Source organism: Thalassophryne amazonica, chromosome 5 (assembly GCF_902500255.1).
Source record: "Thalassophryne amazonica chromosome 5, fThaAma1.1, whole genome shotgun sequence".
In the NCBI taxonomy this organism is placed as follows: Eukaryota; Metazoa; Chordata; class Actinopteri; order Batrachoidiformes; family Batrachoididae; genus Thalassophryne; species Thalassophryne amazonica.
In genome coordinates this window covers 102,007,971-102,028,837 of record NC_047107.1, presented here as the reverse complement: position 1 = coordinate 102,028,837, position 20,867 = coordinate 102,007,971, and positions in this window count along the sequence as shown.

Below are 20,867 nucleotides of genomic sequence, written 5' to 3'. Positions count from 1 at the left end.
AGTGTTTGAATATATTCCTGAGTTATATAACTGATTATAACACTGTCTTAGTGGGATCAAGAATTTACTGGCTGTATGCTTTAGGATAGGGCAGGTTTTTGTACAGTCGGGTCCATAAGTATTCAGACAGTGAAACAATTTTGTACTTTTTCTTATGTACACCACTACAATTGAGTTTGAAATGAAAAAATCAAGATGTGCTTGATGTGTAGACATTTAATTGTAATTCAAGGATTTACACAAAAATAACATGAACCTTTAGGAAATACAGCCTTTTGTTTAAATAATCCCTCTATTTTCAGGGGCATAGCATTACTTTTACAGCCAGATTTTTTTTTTTTATTGCAAAAGTTAGGGGATGGATACATGAACATTTCCAAGTCACTGAAAGTCTCTTAGATGCCATTTACATCAATCATTGAGAAATACAAACAGTACTGTGTTGTAAATCTGTCTGGAGTTGGAACTGTGCAAGAAGGAGACAAGTGAGAGAAGCCAGCAAGACACCCATGACAACTTTGATTAAAAGTCTACACTGCAAACACTTTTTGTTTTATTTCAAATTCCATTGTGGTGTACAAAGTCAAAATTAAATCAAATCAATCAAATCAATTTTATTTAGATAGCGCCAAAATCACAACAAACAGTTGCCCCAAGGCGCTTTATATTGTAAGGCAAAGCCATACAATAATTACGGAAAAATCCCAGCGGTCAAAACGACCCCCTGTGAGCAAGCACTTGGCAACAATGGGAAGGAAAAACTCCCTTTTAATAGGAAGAAACCTCCAGCAGAACCAGGCTCAGGGAGGGGCAGTCTTCTGCTGGGACTGGTTGGGGCTGAGGGAGAGAACCAGGAAAAAGACATGCTGTGGAGGGGAGCAGAGATCAATCACTAATGATTAAATGCAGAGTGGTGCATACAGAGCAAAAAGAGAAAGAAACACTCAGTGCATTATGGGAACCCCCCAGCAACTATAACCTTTAGCAAAAAGGAAAGTTTTAAGCCTAATCTTAAAAGTAGAGAGGGTGTCTGTCTCCCTGATCCGAATTGTGAGCTGGTTCCACAGGAGAGGAGCCTGAAAGGTGAAGGCTCTGCCTCCCATTCTACTCTTACAAACCCTAGGAACTACAAGTAAGCCTGCAGTCTGAGAGCGAAGCGCTCTATTGGGGTGATATGGTACTATGAGGTCCCTAAGATAAGATAGGACCTGATTATTCAAAACCTTATAAGTAAGAAGAAGAATTTTAAATTCTATTCTAGAATTAACAGGAAGCCAATGAAGAGAGGCCAATATGGGTGAGATATGCTCTCTCCTTCTAGTCTCTGTCAGTACTCTAGCTACAGCATTTTGAATTAACTGAAGGCTTTTCAGGGAACTTTTAGGACAACCTGATAATAATGAATTACAATAGTCCAGCCTAGAGGAAATAAATGCATGAATTAGTTTTTCAGCATCACTCTGAGACAAGACCTTTCTAATTTTAGAGATATTGCGCAAATGCAAAAAAGCAGTCCTACATATTTGTTTAATATGCGCATTGAATGACATATGATCAAAAATGACTCCAAGATTTCTCACAGTATTACTAGAGGTCAGGGTAATGCCATCCAGAGTAAGGATATGGTTAGACACCATGTTTCTAAGATTTGTGGGGCCAAGTACAATAACTTCAGTTTTATGAGTTTAAAAGCAGGAAATTAGAGGTCATCCATGTCTTTATGTCTGTAAGACAATCCTGCAGTTTAGCTAATTGGTGTGTGTCCTCTGGCTTCATGGATAGATAAAGCTGAGTATCATCTGCGTAACAATCAATTAATCAATTTTATTTATATAGCGCCAAATCACAACAGACAGTTGCCCCAAGGCGCGATGAAAATTTAAGCAATGCCCTCTAATAATTCTGCCTAAGGGAAACGTATAAAGTGAATAAAATTGGTCCTAGCACAGAACCTTGTGGAACTCCATAATTAACCTTAGTCTGTGAAGAAGATTCCCCATTTACATGAACAAATTGTAATCTATTAGATAAATGATTCAAACCACCGCAGCGCATACATATCGCTAATGCAAATTACAAACATATCGCTGTTGAAATACTTACGGACCATACATTCTTACAATTCCAGCTCTTACTTTCATCTCCTACTTTCACAGAGCAAAAGGACAGCGGTGGTGGCCGAGTGGTTAGTGCACTTGGTTTCAGTGTGGAAGGTCCCCGATTCAAACCCCCACCCCTGCCACATTAGTTCATGTAATGTGGAGTTGCACCATATTGGTCACACGGCATAAAATTTGTGCTAATTCAACATGCAGAACCACTTCAGATTTGCTGTGGCAGCCCTGAGTGAAGGGAGCAGCCAAAGGGTCTTACTTCTTTACTTTCACAGAGCAAAAACAACAAAAGGTCAGCTTGTAAATTAATTAAATAAATAAATAAATTAGCAGTAACCAGAGATTTACCTCTAATGTTCTGTCTGTATATATTATTTATAGACAATAAGAATGTTCATGTGACATGTACTGGCATGTAAATCAGCTGTGAAATATTTTCATTTTTTGCAATTTACTGAATTTGTATATTAAAATCTACAAATGGTAAATGGACTGCATTTATATAGCACTTTTCCATCTGAAAAAGAAACTCAAAGTCCTTTACAATGATGTCAGGGTGCTGCCCTGCAAAGTCCTCACTACACACTTTGAGCAATTTTGGGATTAAGGACCTTGCTCAAGGGTCCTTAGTGATTTTCTGGTCAGGCTGGGGTTTGAACCGAGGATCCTCTGGTCTCAAGCTCAACACTTAACCACTACACCATCACTCCTACCTACAACAACCAAGTACTTGTCCTTCTTGCCCTAAAATAGATTAAATATGGGCCAGGCCTAATATTTTTAGTGGTTTATTTCTCTGTTTTACTTTTAAAACATGCAGAGAAGCAATGCTCATGCTCGGTACGAATCTGCCTTAAACCTTCCTGCAACATCTTAAGATGTAAATGTTGATCGTTCTTCATAAACGTACTGTAGGTGGATGTGTCATCCATGTTATATACATCAGCATCTGTTGCTGAAATGAGAGCATGTTGTGTGTTGAGGAAAAAAGCCCCCTGAGAGTGAAAGATTTACTGCTGGGACGCCACACTGAGAGATCCGATGGTGTAATGAGCAGGGTTTGTTTTGTCACACAGGTTATTTTTTGTCATTGCTCCCACACATTTCTGTTGCATGCTGCAGTCACTGGAATTAAAAGACTGGTTCATTCACCTCACCGTCACGGCACTGTTTCTTCTCTTGGATGAATTGTAAAATCCAGCAGCACCGACTCAGCTGTATGTGATGAAGTCAAACGTGAACGTTACTCGTCTCACCTGGTTACTGTAGTAACGTTAGCTGGCTAACATGACTCTAGAGTGTTGACAGAATTCTTGAATATATACGTTTAAAGTAATCATTCAGCCTGACAGTGGCAAGAAACCTTCTCATTGACTGTTTTGCTTTTTTCCTCTTCAGTGCAAAAATGCCTTTGCTCTCTTTTCTAGTCTGGTGGATTTTATTAAATGATGTGTAGTTAAGTATTTATTCTGTGACTCATTCATTTTTCAAACTCATAGTAATAATACCTTTGCAATATTTCTGTGGATATGAGGACAGTCAGGGCTACAGCAATCTGACCTTTGAACCCAATAAAACCAAACACACACACACACACACACACACACACACACATATATATATATATATATATATATATATATATATATATATATAGACTTATTCCAAATTGGATAATTTCTTCTTTTTTTCAGCAAAATTCTACACACAATAACCCATAATGACAATGTGAAAAAGTGGGGGGTTTTTTGTTGTTTTTTTTTTTGTTTTTTTAGATTTTTTTGCAAATTAACACACATATCTATTTATATAACGGCTGAGTGGATCCTTGTCATGATTGGTTCTTTGTATGTCATGTGACAGGGATTATTTGTCCCATTTGTGTCACATTGCATTTATGGTTCCATTTAATGTGCAGATTTGGTTCCATACATTTTGTACCATTGCACGCTGCAAACCCCGCCCACGCACAAATTATGGGGTTGGTGTTTAGCTAAACATAGCGGAGTTTGTTTTGCTGATGGATGATGATTTGAACGAGCTAACTGACGGTGCTAATTCTTGTAACACACACACAAAACACAAATCCACTACGCCATAAGCCATCTGGAGGCATGAAGAGCTGTTAGGATGAAAAGCTGGACAAATTCTGATGTGGAAGTGTCATGTACCATCTAACTGTTTTTCCAAGTAGATTGAGAACAATTTTGGACTCGTATTTAAAGTTTGTGTTGGACTGTTGATGTCAAAGCACCAGTGACAAACAACAAAATGTGTTGTTTGTGTGTTGTTTATACATTAGTATATCAAATGACAAGGATCTATTTTGGCCGTTATATATATATATATATATATATATATATATATTATATATATATATATAAAAGTTTTTACATTCTATCAATGGAATGTATTTAATGTTCCACTCAACGAAGCCCAGTTCCACCTCATGAAATATTTGTACCATTGAACTCATAAACATTGATTATTTGTATTATATATATATATATATGTATATATATGTATGTATATGTATATATATGTATGTGTGTGTGTGTTTTTCGCAACACCTACGTTTGTTATTCCTGCACAGACTGAGGAAGCGAGGTTAATAATTTGTTCATTATATATATATATATATACACGGGGGCTGTCAATAAAGTATAGGTCCTTTTTATTTTTTTCAAAAACTATATGGATTTCATTCATATGTTTTTACGTCAGACATGCTTGAACCCTCGTGCGCATGCTTGAGTTTTTCCACGCCTGTCGGTGACGTCATTCGCCTGTGAGCACTCCTTGTGGGAGGAGTCGTCCAGCCCCTCGTCGGAATTCCTTTGTCTGAGAAGTTGCTGAGAGACTGGTGCTTTGTTTGATCAAAATTTTTTCTAAACCTGTGAGACACATCGAAGTGGACACGGTTCGAAAAATTAAGCTGGTTTTTGGTGAAAATGTTAAGGGCTGATGAGAGATTTTGAGGTGATACTGTCGCTTTAAGGACTTCCCACGGTGCGAGACGTCGTGCAGCGCTCTCAGGCGCCGTCATCAGCCTGTTTCAAGCTGAAAACCTCCACATTTCAGGCTCTATTGATCCAGGACGTCGTGAGAGAACAGAGAAGTTTCAGAAGAAGTCAGTTTCAGCATTTTATCTGGATATTCCACTGTTAAAGGAGATTTTTTTTAATGACATGGCATGTTTATATATATATAAACATGCCAACTTAAGGTATTGCCCGAATATGAAAGTTGCTGATAGTTTTGGGCTCGTACAACCCCTGGCAAAAATTATGGAATCACTGGCCTCGGACGATGTTCATTCTGTTTAATTTTGTAGAAAAAAAGCAGATCACAGACATGACACAAAACTAAAGTCATTTTAAATGGCAACTTTCTGGCTTTAAGAAACACTATAAGAAATCAAGAAAAAAAGATTGTGGCAGTCAGTAACGGTTACTTTTTTAGACCAAGCAGAGGAAAAAAATATGGACTCACTCAATTCTGAGGAATAAATTATGGAATCACCCTGTAAATTTTCATTCCCAAAACTAACACCTGCATCAAATCACATCTGCTCGTTGACATTGACCCTATGTCATGAAACTGACCCTATGTGTCTTTTTGCAAGGAATGTTTTGACAGTTTTTGCTCTATGGCAAGATGCATTATCATCTTGGAAAAATGATTTCATCATCCCCAAACATCAGAAAAGTGTCCAAAATATCAACATAGACTTGTGCATTTATTGATGATGTAATGACAGCCATCTCCCTAGTGCCTTTACCTGACATGCAGCCCCATATCATCAATGACTGTGGAAATTTGCATGTTCTCTTCAGGCAGTCATCTTTATAAATCTCATTGGAATGGCACCAAACAAAAGTTCCAGCATCATCACCTTGCCCAATGCAGATTCGAGATTCATCACTGAATATGACTTTCATCCAGTCATCCACAATCCACGATTGCTTTTCCTTAGCCCATTGTTACCTTGTTTTTTTTTCTGTTTAGGTGTTAATGACGGCTTTCGTTTAGCTTTTCTGTATGTAAATCCCATTTCCTTTAGGCGGTTTCTTACAGTTCGGTCACAGACGTTGACTACAGTTTCCTCCCATTCGTTTCTCATTTGTTTTGTTGTGCATTTTCGATTTTTGAGACATATTGCTTTAATTTTTCTGTCTTGACGCTTTGATGTCTTCCTTGGTCTACCAGTATGTTTGCCTTTAACAACCTTCCCATGTTGTTTGTATTTGGTCCAGAGTTTAGACACAGCTGACTGTGAACAACCAACATCTTTTGCAACATTGCATGATGATTTACCCTCTTTTAAGAGTTTGATAATCCTCTCCTTTGTTTCAATTGACATCTCTCATGTTGGAGCCATGATTCATGTCAGTCCACTTGGTGCAACAGCTCTCCAAGGTGTGATCACTACTTTTTAGATGCAGACTAATGAGCAGATCTGATATGATGCAGGTGTTAGTTTTGGGGATGAAAATTTACAGGGTGATTCCATAATTTATTCCTCAGAATTGAGTGAGTCCATATTTTTTTCCCTCTGCCTGGTCTAAAAAAGTAACCGTTACTGACTGCCACAATTATTTTTCCTGATTTCTTATAGTGTTTCTTAAAGCCAGAAAGTTGCCATTTGAAATTACTTTAGTTTTGTGTTATGTCTGTGATCTGCTTTTTTTCTACAAAATTAAACAACTGAATGAACATCCTCCGAGGCCGGTGATTCCATAATTATTGCAGGGGTTGTAGTCAGACCTGTTTGCTTCACCTCCATGAAGAACTCCATGATGGTCAGGTTAGCTGGTAAACTTTCAATCTGTGTTTTTTTCCGATGCCGTTTAGATATTGAGTATGTTCCTGTCCGACTTAGTTTTTCTAATGGTGTTTTTAGCTTTCTGGTTTGTAATGAATGTGATACGCCGTATCCGGACCGATTGTCATGGTAACGGTCTGGTATGACTGGAAATCAGCCAATCAGAGCACACGTAGCATCATAGCCATATTATAATAGGTGTTATAGCATGATATAATTAAATAAGTTATGACAAAATATTTAGCACTTAATTAAAGTGACATTTCTTGCATTCAGCTATGGTTTAATGAGATATTAGTGAAAGTACATTTTGGGAAGTACAAAAACCCCACGCTTCCATTTTTTTGTTGAAAAATTAACAATTACTGTATTTCAAGAAGCAGCTTGTGTTCAAGCATCAACTAAAAAATATTTAATTTGACATTATCTTCTTTACGTTACCAGCAGTTAAGACGACCTGATTCCTCTTCCAAACGAGTAATTGTGTGACACTGTGTGATAACGGAGGATTTGTGTTTCTTTGAAGGGTATCCACACAGCATTAGTCTGTAGCAGAGATAAAAAGTGAAACGATGTGGGTGTGATGAAACTCTGAGTCAGGTCAGTGACAGCTGTTTGATTCCCTTCTACTAAAGGGTCATCAGCAACAGAACACAGAGTATTTTAACTGGGTTCCTGCATGAATTGGGACTTGTTGCAATTTACCTGGTCTTTGTTATGTTTGCTCAAGGCTTGAATAAGCTCAATTTAATTGGATGGAGTTCTTCTGAATATACACCAGCAGATCAAGGGCAGCCACAGAAGACATTAGTCCTGGAATGTGTGGTGCACCGATTTTAAAATGGTCCCGTGCTCGGGCACAGAGCTGAAACATGGATTCTGATAAAACAGGCCACCAACTCCCTAACTCAAATGGCACTAAAAGAACAAACACATTATTGTCTACACCAACCAACAGAGAAGGGCTGCCAGAATTCTGATATTTCCACCCATCCCAGTCATGTCTCTGTGACATCACATATCCAGAATATTCATAATATGGATAAATTAAAGCCTATTATGCAATGTTCATTAAATTAATTAATAAATCTGAGGGAAATCTGGATCAGCATCAAAACAAAATTCAATTTCAATTTATGAATTTATATAGTGCCATCTCACGACAGTCGCCCCAAGGCGCTTCACACAATTCACAACACAAATTAATCTAAAATCAAAATTAAAAGCAAGAAAAGCACAATAAAAAGATAAAACACAGTAGAATAAAAAGAAATTACAAAGCAAACACAAACAGATTAAATTAATGACAAGACAGTCTAAAAAAAGTGGGTCTTCAGTCTTGAATTAAAAGTCTCCACCGTGTCAGACTGCCGAATAACAGCAGGTAGATCAAAAGAGTCGGACCACGGTAGGAGAAGGCTCTATACCCCACAGACGTCTTGTTCATCCTCGGAACACACAGAAGCCCTTTGCCCTGTGAACGCAAGGGCCATGCAGGTACGTAGGGCTTAAGCAAGTCCACCAGGTAGGAAGGTACCAGTCCATGAACAATTTTATAAACCAACAATAAAACTTTAAAATCCGATCTGGCAGAAACCGGTAGCCAATGAAGGGATGCCAGAATGGGAGTAATGTGGTCAAACCTTCTACTTTGTGTCAAAAGTCTGGCAGCGGCATTCTGTACCAACTGAAGTCCTCGAATGCTAGACTGCGGCAGGCCAGAAAATAAAACATTACAATAATCCAGTCTGGAAGAAATAAACGCATGTATCAAAGTCTCAGCATCAGCCATAGACAGGATGGGACAAATCCTCGCCACATTTCGCAGATGAAAGAAGGAAGTTCTCGTAATGTCTCTAATGTGGGGGCCAAAAGACAATGTAGTATCGAAAAGTTCTCCAAGATTCCTCACTTTGACCGTATGATGAACAACACACGAACCAAAATTAAGCGCCAACTGGTCAAAATGATGCCGATGTCTGGCTGTGGACCAAGAACCATCATTTCAGTCTTATCAGAATTCAAGAGTAGGAAATTACTAGACAACCAACTTCTCACAGATACAAGGCAATCTTCCAAGGCTTTTATATGGTCAAGATTACCAGCAGTTACCGGCATGTACAATTGAGTATCATCAGCATAACAATGAAAGGCAATCCCGTAATGCTGCAAAATATGCGCAAATTTGAAAAACATATCCCCCTGTAAATTCGTCACGTCCGCGCACCCGTCGGCCTGGAGTGACCATCTGGCCTGGATCGAGTACGCCCATACCAGCCAGGTGTCCTCTGCCACCGGCCTCTCCCCGTTCGAAGTGTGTCTGGGGTATCAGCCCCCACTGTTCCCCGTGGTGGAGGGAGAGGTCGGTGTGCCCTCGGTCCAGGCCCACCTGCGAAGATGCCGACGGGTGTGGCGTACCGCCCGCTCTGCCTTGTTGAAGGCCCGGACGAGGGCTAAGGCCCATGCAGACCGCCGGCGTTCCCCGGCCCCTGCTTACCAGCCCGGGCAGGAGGTATGGCTATCAACGAAGGACATCCCCTTACAAGTGGACTCCCCTAAGCTGAAGGAACGTTACATTGGACCATTCCAGATCCTCAAAGTCATCAGTCCTGCCGCAGTGAAGCTGAAGCTACCAGCTTCACTGCGGATCCACCCGGTCTTTCATGTCTCACGTGTCAAGCCATACCACACCTCCACCCTCTGCACTCCTTGCTTTTCTCGCTTTATAAAGTGAGAAAAGCAAGGGGCCTAACACAGACCCCTGTGGAACCCCAAATTTCATTTTACCAAGGCCAGAAGTAGTGTTATTATACACAACACAATAAGAACTGGACAAGTATGACGTCAGCCAAGCAAGAACACTTCCAGTAATTCCAAAGTCATTTTCCAGCCTATCAAGTAAAACACGATGATCCACAGTATCAAACGCAGCACTAAGATCCAAGAGCACTAAAACCATTGTGGTGTCCGAATCCATTGCACACAGAAAATCATTCACCACTCTGGTAGGCGTTGTCTCTGTGGAGTCATGTTTTCTGAAAGCAGACTGAAGTGGCTCAAAAAGATCATTCTCAAGCTGCCGTGAGACCACTTTTTCCAGAATTTTAGAACAGAATGACAGATTTGATATCGGCCTGTAATTACTCAATACACCAGGGTCAAGACCAGATTTCTTAAGCAATGGTTTAATCACTGCAGATTTAAAACACCCAGGCCCAGAACTAGAGCTTAATGAAAGATTAACAATTTCCAGCACAGTCGGCCCAAGAACGGGCTACAGGTGTTGTGTGGGCCGCTGAAGAGGAGGTACTGCTGGCCCACCACCACCAGAGGGCGCCCTGCCTGGAGTGCGGGCTCCAGGCACCAGAGGGCGCTGCCGCCTTACGGGAGCAGCCAGGGTGACAGCTGTCACCCATCACTGGACACAGCTGTTCCACTCAGCACGGAGGTATATCAGCAGGACGGCGTCTCCACCTCAGTGCCGAGATATCGCCTTAAGATTGAGGTAACCTTCTCTGCAAGCATATTCTGTATAATCTGATAAAACTTGTTAAACCTTTTCAGGACAGCTGACTACTGAAAGCTAATTACTTGGATAAGTACTCACCTTCCTGCTTTATTGTGACAAGAGGTGGAGGCGGCTTCTCCCCTCTCCGTTTACTGGGTGCTGTCGCATCCACACCTGTGTGTTTGTTGCTCTCTCCCGCCAGCAGTACCGGATCCGACGAGCGGAGGCAGTGGCCACCTGGGAATTCGGGACTTGGCGGTTCCAGTACTTCTGGGGTTCGGTGGCAGAGGAGATCTGGGTGGTTCCGGTTCGACTAGGACGGACGTCTCCTACCTTCGAGCCTGCCCACACGACACCAGCAGATTTCGGCTTAAACCCCAAATTATTGATTGTTGTATTGGTTGTGCTCGTTTCACAACAGTAAAACTTGTTATTCACCTTTCTCCATTGTCCGTTCATTGCGCCCCCTGTTGTGGGTCCGTGTACCTACACTTTCACAACAGGTCCTTAAACAATTTTGTTGGTATAGGATCAAATAGGCAGGTTGTGCTTTTTGTAGACGTCACAAGCTTTGCTAGTGTGTCTAGGGAAATAGTATCAAATTCTGTAAATATAAGTGTCACCTCATTATTAACACCCACCTCCACAGCAGGGTGCAGATATTGAGCCAAAGCATATTTAGATATGCTCAATCTAATGTCTTCTATTTTCTTCTCAAAGTACTCCAAGAAGTCTTGAGCTATAAACAGAGAAGGACTAACAGGTGATTTTGAGTTGAAAATTTTGAGTTGTGCTTATTTTTATTGATCAAATCCGAATAGTAAGCCCGCTTTGTAGTCCATAGTGCATGGTTATATTCGGTAACTGCATCAAGCCATGCAGAGTGGAACACCTCTAATTTAGAGCTACGCCACTTCTGTTCCAGACCTCTAGCCTTCTGCCTGAGGTCCCACAAGTAACCATTAAACCAAGGTGACTGCACCTTTGGAAGGCAAGGCCTTAATAAAGGAGGCGCAATCTCATCAAGTGTAGTTTTGAGTACTGAATTCAAACCATCCACCAGACTGTCCACTGATTGAGCATTCTGCAAAGTTGACGCTAAAAGACCAGGCAATCTGGCTTCAAGTTCAGTCCTAGTTCAAGGTTTAATGCATCGCCACAGTAATAGGCCAGGTTGTTGCTCCACTAAACGCTGTAATGTAAATGTAAACTTAATAAGTGAATGGTCAGAGACCACCGAGGCAAGGGGCAGTATACCAATATTCATGACAGCAATACCATGTACCAAAACCAAATCCAGGGTATTACCACTAATATGTGTCGAGCCCTGTATACACTGCTGAAATCCCAATGCATCTACAATCTCCATAAATGATTTACAGAGGGGATCAGAAGGCCGATTTATATGAATGTTAAAATAACCCATAATCAAAATATTATCAGCATTAGTTGACAAGTTAGAAATAAACTCACCAAATTCATCCAGGAATTCAGAATATGGGCCAGGGGGCCTATAAACAATAACAAAATAACACGACTGATGTCCATACTTCTGCCCCGAACAATATGTAACATCATGGGCAGAGCGGAGAATCAGATGCTCAAACGATCCATACCTGTGACCCCCAACAGTTACTAACGTAAACCTAGACTTATAAATGAAAGCAATACCCCAGCCCTGCTTCATACCATGGGAAACATGACTAAATGTGTATGCCGGTGGGCACGCTTCATTCAGGGGAAGAACAACTGTAGGTTTAAGCCTGGTTTCACACAAACAATCATATCCAAATGGTGATCCATAATTAAATCATTGATCAACATAGATTTTGAAGACAATGATCTAACATTTATAAGACCCAAACTAAGGACCTCGGCAGAGTTGACAATTGGACTATTTGGGTTTATGGGTAGTTCCAAAATAACATTTCTAAGATACTTAAAGATAGATTTAGGCCTGACACACTCCACACGGATCGCAGGCATCAGACATGAAATATTTAATACAGCAGGAACAACCAGCTGGCCATCCTCGACTCCAATGTAGTAATAGGTACTAAATTTGAAAAACATATCCCCCTGTAAATTCTACGAACATGTCTACAGGATCAGGCCACAATCTCAATCTGATAAACCTCCCTCCCCAAAAAAACACTTTCAGCACCTTGGATTGTCCACACTAAATTCCCCGCTAAACTAGTGGATCCCACACCCACTATTGGGGAAAGTGTAGTGACACGGACCCACAACAGGGGGCGCAAATGAACGGTCAATAGATGAGCCAAAAGGTAACAATTTAATGTTGTGAATGTGCACAATGATTATACAGACAATCACAGAATCTGATAGCAGTCAATACACAAAGGTGACGTGTGGGCAGGCTCGAGGATAGAAGACGTCTGTCCTGAGAAGAGCCGGAAAGTCACCTCCACCTCACACTCATGCAGCTCCTGTTAAACCACTTATCTGGATTGGGTGTGAAGCGTAGCCGTCGCTGTTCACACCAAACACCAATCCAGCTGATAAGGCACACCACAGGAAAACGGCTGCAAAAGAGTTCAGACTATTATTTAAGTTTAAGTCAGCAGAGAAATTACCTTCACAGTAGATGATATCTTGGCAGCGAGGTGGAGATGACGTCCGGCTTTTATGGAGTGGATTGATGAAGTGGAGATGGGTGACAGCTGTCATGAGTTGATGAGTGACAGCTGTCAACCCCGGCTGTGTCCATGGCGGCAGCGCCCTCTCGTGCCTGAAGCCCGCACTTCAGGCAGGGCGCCCTCTGGTGGTGGGCCGGCAGTACCTCCTCTTCTGGCGGCCCACACAACAGGACCCCCCCCTCAACGGGCGCCTCCTGGCGCCCGACCAGGTTTATCGGGGTGTCGACGGTAGAAATCGGCCAGGAGGGCCGGATCCAGGATGAAGCTCCTCTTCACCCAGGAGCGTTCTTCTGGTCCATACCCCTCCGGGTCCACCAAATACTGAAACCCCCGGCCCTTACGACGGACGTCCAGGAGCCTGCGCACTGTCCACGCAGGCTCCCCGTCAATGATCCGGGCAGGAGGCGGCGCCGGTCCAGGAGTGCAGAGGGTGGAGGTGTGGTATGGCTTGACACGTGAGACATGAAAGACCGGGTGAATCCGCAGTGAAGCTGGTAGCTTCAGCTTCACTACGGCCGGACTGATGACTTTGAGGATCTGGAATGGTCCAATGTAATGTTCCTTCAGCTTAGGGGAGTCCACTTGTAAGGGGATGTCCTTCGTTGACAGCCATACCTCCTGCCCGGGCTGGTAAGCAGGGGCCGGGGAACGCCGGCGGCCTGCATGGGCCTTAGCCCTCGTCCGGGCCTTCAACAAGGCAGAGCGGGTGGTACGCCACACTCGTCGGCATCTTCGCAGGTGGGCCTGGACCGAGGGCACACCGACCTCTCCCTCCACTACGGGGAACAGTGGGGGCTGATACCCCAGACACACTTCGAATGGGGAGAGGCCGGTGGCAGAGGACACCTGGCTGTTATGGGCGTACTCGATCCAGGCCAGAAGGTTACTCCAGGCCGACGGGTGCGCGGACGTGACGCAGCGGAGAGCTTGTTCAAGTTCTTGGTTGGCCCGCTCTGCCTGTCCATTCGTCTGAGGATGATACCCAGATGAGAGGCTCACGCTGGCCCCCAGTTCCCTGCAGAAACTCCTCCACACCTGTGAGGAGAACTGAGGACCACGGTCCGAGACGATGTCCGCTGGTATCCCATGCAGACGCACGACGTGGCGGACCAGGAGGTCTGCTGTCTCCTGGGCCGTTGGGAGCTTCTGGAGGGCCACGAAGTGGGCCGCCTTGGAGAATCGGTCCACTATCGTGAAGATGGTCGTCATGCCCTGGGACGGTGGGAGACCCGTGACAAAATCCAGGCCAATGTGGGACCAGGGGCGACGAGGCACCGGTAGAGGCTACAGAAGTCCTTGTGTCTTCGTGTGGTCTGCCTTGCCCCTGGCACAGGTGGTACAGGCCTGGACATACTCCCAGACGTTGGCCTCCATAGACGCCCACCAGAAGCACTTTCGGACAACTGCCACGGTCCTTCGCAGCCCCGGATGACAGGAGAGCTTGGAATCGTGACTGAAGTCCAAGACCACAGCTCTGGCCTCTGGTGGGACGTATAAACGGTTCTTTGGACCGGTTCCTGGGTCCGGGCTCCGTGCCAGGGCCTCCCGGACGGTCTTCTCCACGTCCCAGGTGAGGGTGGCCATGATAGTGGACTCAGGAATGATGGACTCCGGTGGATCCGACAGCTCCGTCTTGACTTCATCTTCGTGTACCTGGGACAAGGCATCCGATCTCTGGTTCTTGGTCCCGGGGCGATAGGTGATCCGGAAGTCAAAACGCCCGAAGAACAGTGACCAGCGGGCTTGCCTGGGGTTCAGCCGCTTGGCGGTCCTGATATACTCCAGGTTCCGATGGTCAGTGAAAACCGTGAACGGCACAGACGCTCCCTCCAACAGGTGTCTCTACTCCTCGAGCCTCTTTCACCGCAAGGAGTTCTCGATTGCCGACGTCATAGTTCCGTTCAGCTGGGGTCAACCTGCGAGAAAAGTAGGCACACGGGTGAAGAACCTTATCGGTCTCTCCGCTCTGGGATAGCACGGCTCCTATCCCTGAGTCAGAGGCGTCCACTTCAACCACAAACTGGCGGCTAGGGTCGGGCTGCACCAGAATTGGTGCAGACGAGAACCGGCGTTTCAACTCCTTGAACGCGACTTCGCACCGATCCGACCAGGTGAAGGGGACTTTTGGAGAGGTCAGGGCTGTCAGGGGGCTAACTACCTGACTGTAGCCCTTAATGAACCTCCTGTAGAAATTTGCAAAGCAGAGGAACTGTTGCAGCTTCCTACGGCTTGTTGGTTGGGGCCAATCTCTCACCGCTGCAACCTTGGCCGGATCAGGGGCGACTGAATTGGAGAAGATGATGAACCCCAGGAAGGACAAAGAGGTGCGGTGAAACTCACACTTCTCGCCCTTCACAAACAGCCGGTTCTCCAACAACCGCTGCAGGACCTGACGTACATGCTGGACATGAGTCTCAGGGTCCGGGGAAAAGATGAGTATGTCATCCAGATATACGAAGACGAATCAGTGCAGGAAGTCCCGCAAGACGTCGTTTACCAATGCTTGGAACGTCGCGGGGGCATTAGTGAGGCCGAACGGCATGACCAGGTACTCAAAATGACCTAATGGGGTGTTGAATGCCGTCTTCCATTTGTCTCCCTTCAGGATCTGAACCAGGTGGTACGCATTCCTAAGGTCCAGTTTGGTGAAAATTTGGGCTCCATGCAGGGGCGTGAACACTGAATACAACAGGGGTAAAGGGTATCGATTACGAACCGTTATGTCGTTCAGCCCCCTGTAATCAATGCCTGGACGGAGTCCGCCATCTTTCTTGCCCACAAAGAAGAAACCTGCACCCATCGGGGAGGTGGAATTCCGGATCAGCCCGGCAGCTAATGAGTCCCGGATGTAGGTCTCCATTGATTTGCGCTCAGGACGTGAGAGATTGTACAGCCTGCTGAACGGGAACTCAACGCCCGGGACCAAATCAATGGCACAATCGTACGGACGGTGCAGGGGAAGGGTGAGCACCAGATCCTTGCTGAAGACGTCAGCAAGATCGTGGTACTCAACCGGCACCGCCGTCAGATTGGGAGGGACTTTAACCTGCTCATTAGCATTTACACTGGGAGGAACTGAGGATCCTAAACAATTCCGGTGGCAGGTTTCGCTCCACTGAGCCACAACTCCAGATGGCCAATCAATCCGGGGATTGTGTTTAATCATCCATGGGAAGCCCAAAATCACGCGGGAGGTAGAAGGAGTTACAAAAAACTCAATCTCCTCCCGGTGATTCCCAGACACTACCAGGGTTACAGGTAGTGTCTTGTGGGTGATAAAAGGGAGAAGAGTGCCATCTAGTGCTCGCACCTTCACTGGCGAAGAAAGCGCCACCAGAGGGAGCCCTACCTCCCTTGCCCATCTGCTATCCTGCAGATTCCCTTCTGACCCCGTGTCCACCAGTGCTGGGGCTTGAAGGGTTAAATCCCCGCTTAGGATTGTAACTGGGAGTCGTGTTGAAAGATGTGTATGACCCACGTGAATGTTCTGACCCCCCCTCAGCCCAGTCTCTAAGGGCGGGCGTTTGTGTTTTGATCGTTTGAGGCAGTCTCTCTGCTGATGCTCACTCGAGCCGCAGACAAAGCACTCCCAGCGGACCAGCCTCCTCTGTCTGAATGTGGCCCTGCTCGTGTTCCTAGCATTGTCAGCAGGGGGAGCTGTAGCCACACGGAGCGCTGTGGCTGTGGAGCGTGGGGAAGCTGGCTCCCTTTCGGACCCGGGAGGAAGAGGGGCGGCTTGTGCCTGACCACGCCCTTCACCTCGCTCTCGTCGGCGTTCTTCTAACCGATTGTCCAATTGTATAACCAAATCGATAAGCTCAGCCAAATCCCGCGGTTCCTCCTTAGCCACCAGGTGCTCCTTCAGGACCGACGACAGTCCGTTTATGAAGGCGGCGTGGAGCGCAGTCATATTCCAGCCGGATCTCGCAGCCGTGATGCGGAAGTCGACTGCATATTCGGCTGCGCTCCGGCGCCCCTGTCTCATTGACAGCAGCACGGTAGACGCGGTTTCGCCTCTGTTAGGGTGATCAAAAACAGTTCTGAGCTCCCAGTATAAGAGGCAAGGAGCCGTGAACTTTGTTCCCAAAGCGCTGTAGCCCAAGCTCGTGCCTCACCTCGAAGCAAATTAATCACATAAGCCACCTTACTGGCGTCAGACGCGTACATCGCGGGACGTTGTGCAAAGACGAGCGAACACTGCATAAGAAAGTCCGCGCACGTCTCCACACAACCTCCGTACGGCTCTGGGGGGCTTATGTATGCTTCAGGGGATGGTGGGGGGGTTCGTTGAATAACCAGTGGAATGTCTGTATTCGGCACCGGGTCGGCAGGAGGAGGAGCTGCAGCAGTGCCCTGAGCGCGCGCTTCCACCTGCGCGGTGAGAGCCTCCATCCTGTGATTAAGGATGATGTGTTGCTCGGTCATCAGGTCCATCCGAGCGGTAAAGGCGGTGAGGATGTGTTGCAACTCACCAATCACGCCTCCAGCCGACGCCTGTGCACCCTGCTCTTCCATTGGCTGTCCAACAGATGGTTGACGCCCCTCGGGATCCATGACGCTGGCCGAGATATCCTGTTGGGGAAAGTGTAGTGACACGGACCCACAACAGGGGGCGCAAATGAACGGTCAATAGATGAGCCAAAAGGTAACAATTTAATGTTGTGAATGTGCACAACGATTATACAGACAATCACAGAATCTGATAGCAGTCAATACACAAAGGTGACGTGTGGGCAGGCTCGAGGATAGAAGACGTCTGTCCTGAGAAGAGCCGGAACCACACGATTTCCACCGCCACAGAACCCGGTGAATACTGGAGCCGCCAAGTCCCGAATTCCCAGGTGATCACCGTCCCCGACTGTCGGATCTGGTACTGCTGGCGAGGAGCACAAACAGTGAGATGTGGGTGTGCACACCCAGTAACAAAACAGTCAGAAGATGGAAAGTCACCTCCACCTCTAATCACACACTCGTGCAGCTCCTGTTAAACCACTTATCTGGATTGGGTGTGAAGCGTAGCCGTCGCTGTTCACACCAAACGCCAATCTATCTGATAAGGCACACCACAGGAAAACGGCTGCAAAAGAGTTCAGACTATTATTTAAGTTTAAGTCAGCAGAGAAATTACCTTCACAGGTAGATGATATCTCGGCAGTGAGGTGGAGATGACGTCCGGCTTTTATGGAGTGGATTGATGAAGTGGAGATGGGTGACAGCTGTCATGAGTTGATGAGTGACAGCTGTCAACCCCGGCTGTGTCCATGGCTGCAGCGCCCTCTCGTGCCTGAAGCCTGCACTTCAGGCAGGGCGCCCTCTGGTGGTGGGCCAGCAGTACCTCCTCTTCTGGCGGCCCACACAACACCCACATTCATCCCATATTCTGCGACCTGCTGTATACTCCAAGTGTTACCCTCCCTGCAGAGCCCTGTCTATATTCGCAGACAAGATGGCAGCTTCCTCTCTAGTAGGGTGAAAGCCATCCAGCATCAACAGATCACGCTGGCCCCAGAACGAAGGCCAGTTATCGACAAAACCAAAACCGTGTTGTGTACGAAACTGTGCCAGCCACTTATTTAACGATAACAGCCTGCTAAAAACTTCATCACCACCCGGGGAGGGGAGGGGACCAGAAACTATTAATCGATGCCGACATGACCTATATTCATTTTTGTAATTTCTGACTGCTTCATCTTAACATCAATTGCGCCAACATGAATAAATATATGACTGTATTTCATGTCATGTTTCTTGGTCTGTTTACCATTTTGCAGTGTTAGTACCCTGAGGTAAGAGGCAATGTCAGGAGCTCTCGCCCCAGGAAAACACTGAATATCAGCTGGCGTCTGCAACTCAACCTTACGGGTGATGGAATCCCCTATCACTAACACCCGACGTTTCAGCCTGGGGACAGGAGTGGAAGTCCATGGGCTCATAAGACTGACATCAGGCATATCCAGAGGAGAAAATCGGTTCATAGTTCGCACAGGCGAATATAATTTGGGTGCCACAACTGGGCACGGCGCCCTATGACTTCCACCAAGCCCCACGTGACTTCCTCTGCCCGACGACAGTCCGAAAACCATCCTCCCCGGCCGGCCCCTCTTTACTAATGCCAGTAGGCATAACAGCTGGGTTAACATCAACCATGCCCGTAACATCAATGTCCACAAGGCTAATAAGCTGTTCCAACGTACGAACACGGCTCTCCAAGAGAGCCACCCTCTCTGCCAGCATCATATAAAAAAAATTTAAAACACCAAAAACACAGAATTTAACCCACTCCTAAAAAATAATAAAATACTAATAAAGCAATCAAATTAAATACAACAATAAAATGAAATTCACAACAAATAATCAGCCAAGCTGAGCACAGCTAGCTCAGTTAGCTTAGCATGACTTAGCTTAGCTTGTCCTGAAATGTCCCGACTTTCCTGTAGAGACGACAACTGCCGATGTAAATGGCAGCCTCTGCCGCTGCAGCAGACCTGGCTGATAGGCTCCGGCGAAGTCAAGGGTCCAGCTGGAAACTGTCGCCGAGTCACAGTTAGGCTATAAGCTTCCAGCAATTCACAGTCCCGGCTAGGGACTGTGAATTGACTGTGACTTGGACCAAGTTTTCTTTACTCAAAGACCATCTCATGAGAAAAATCTGTCATCTACACTTTGAGATATCTTGCACACAATCAGATAGAATTCTCACATAAAATCAAACTTTGGAGGTAACAATGCAACTAAAAAACGAGCAGACTACAGCTGGTGCAAATCAAATAGCTAATTAAACAAAACTAAATTACTCAGGTAAATGGCTGATAATACAGAGAAAGAAAGATAAATGACATGCAAGTATACAGTCCAGCTCAGTATGAATTTTATAAACACAACTTACATATTCAGTAGGTTTACATAGACCTCTGAGGTCTCCGAAACATGCCATTGAATTTTCTTGCTAAAACTATAAATCCAATAAATCTACAAAGCCTATAAATCCCTCTGTTTCAGCAAGGCCAACATTTAAGTTTTCTCTCCAATTTGTGCAAAATACAGCACACATAAACAGGTAAGTTCTGGAATTGCCCAGCAAGCACAAATTTGCTAAAGGTCGGTCAAAATTATGTCTGCCTCTGTTTGTTGGTCCTTTTTATTTTTTATGTGAATGAATGTTGTCCCCGACATTGTCCTTAAAGAACTAGGTCAAGGTCAAGCAATTGGATTTTCAACCCAATTTGGCCCAAATATGGCACATACGTAAGAGGATTCTAGAATTATCCAGACAAAATCAGCCAAAGGTGAGTCATTTCAGGGAAGGATGAGTTCAATGGAGTAAAATGCCAGATTGCCATAGTCCTCACTGCCTCCGTGCTTATGGGTATTATATAATGGCTGAGTGGATCCTTGTCATTTGATTGACGTTTTGTATGTCAGGTGACATGGATTATTTGTTCCATTTGTGTTGCATTGCATTTAGCATGCCAATTTGGTTCCATTTACCATGCAAATTTGGTTCCATATGTTTTGTACCATTGCACGCTGTGAACCTCGCCCACTCACATACTAGTGGGGGCAGCGTTTAGCTAACCATGGCAGGGTTTGTTTTGCTGACAAACTACGATTTGAACAAGCTAACTGACTGTGGTAATTCTTCTAACACCCACAAAACAAACAAATCCACTACGCCATAAGCCGTCTGGAGGCATGAAGAGCTGTTAGGATGAAGAACTGGACAAATTTCTGACATGATTTTTCGATGGACTGAGGAAGTA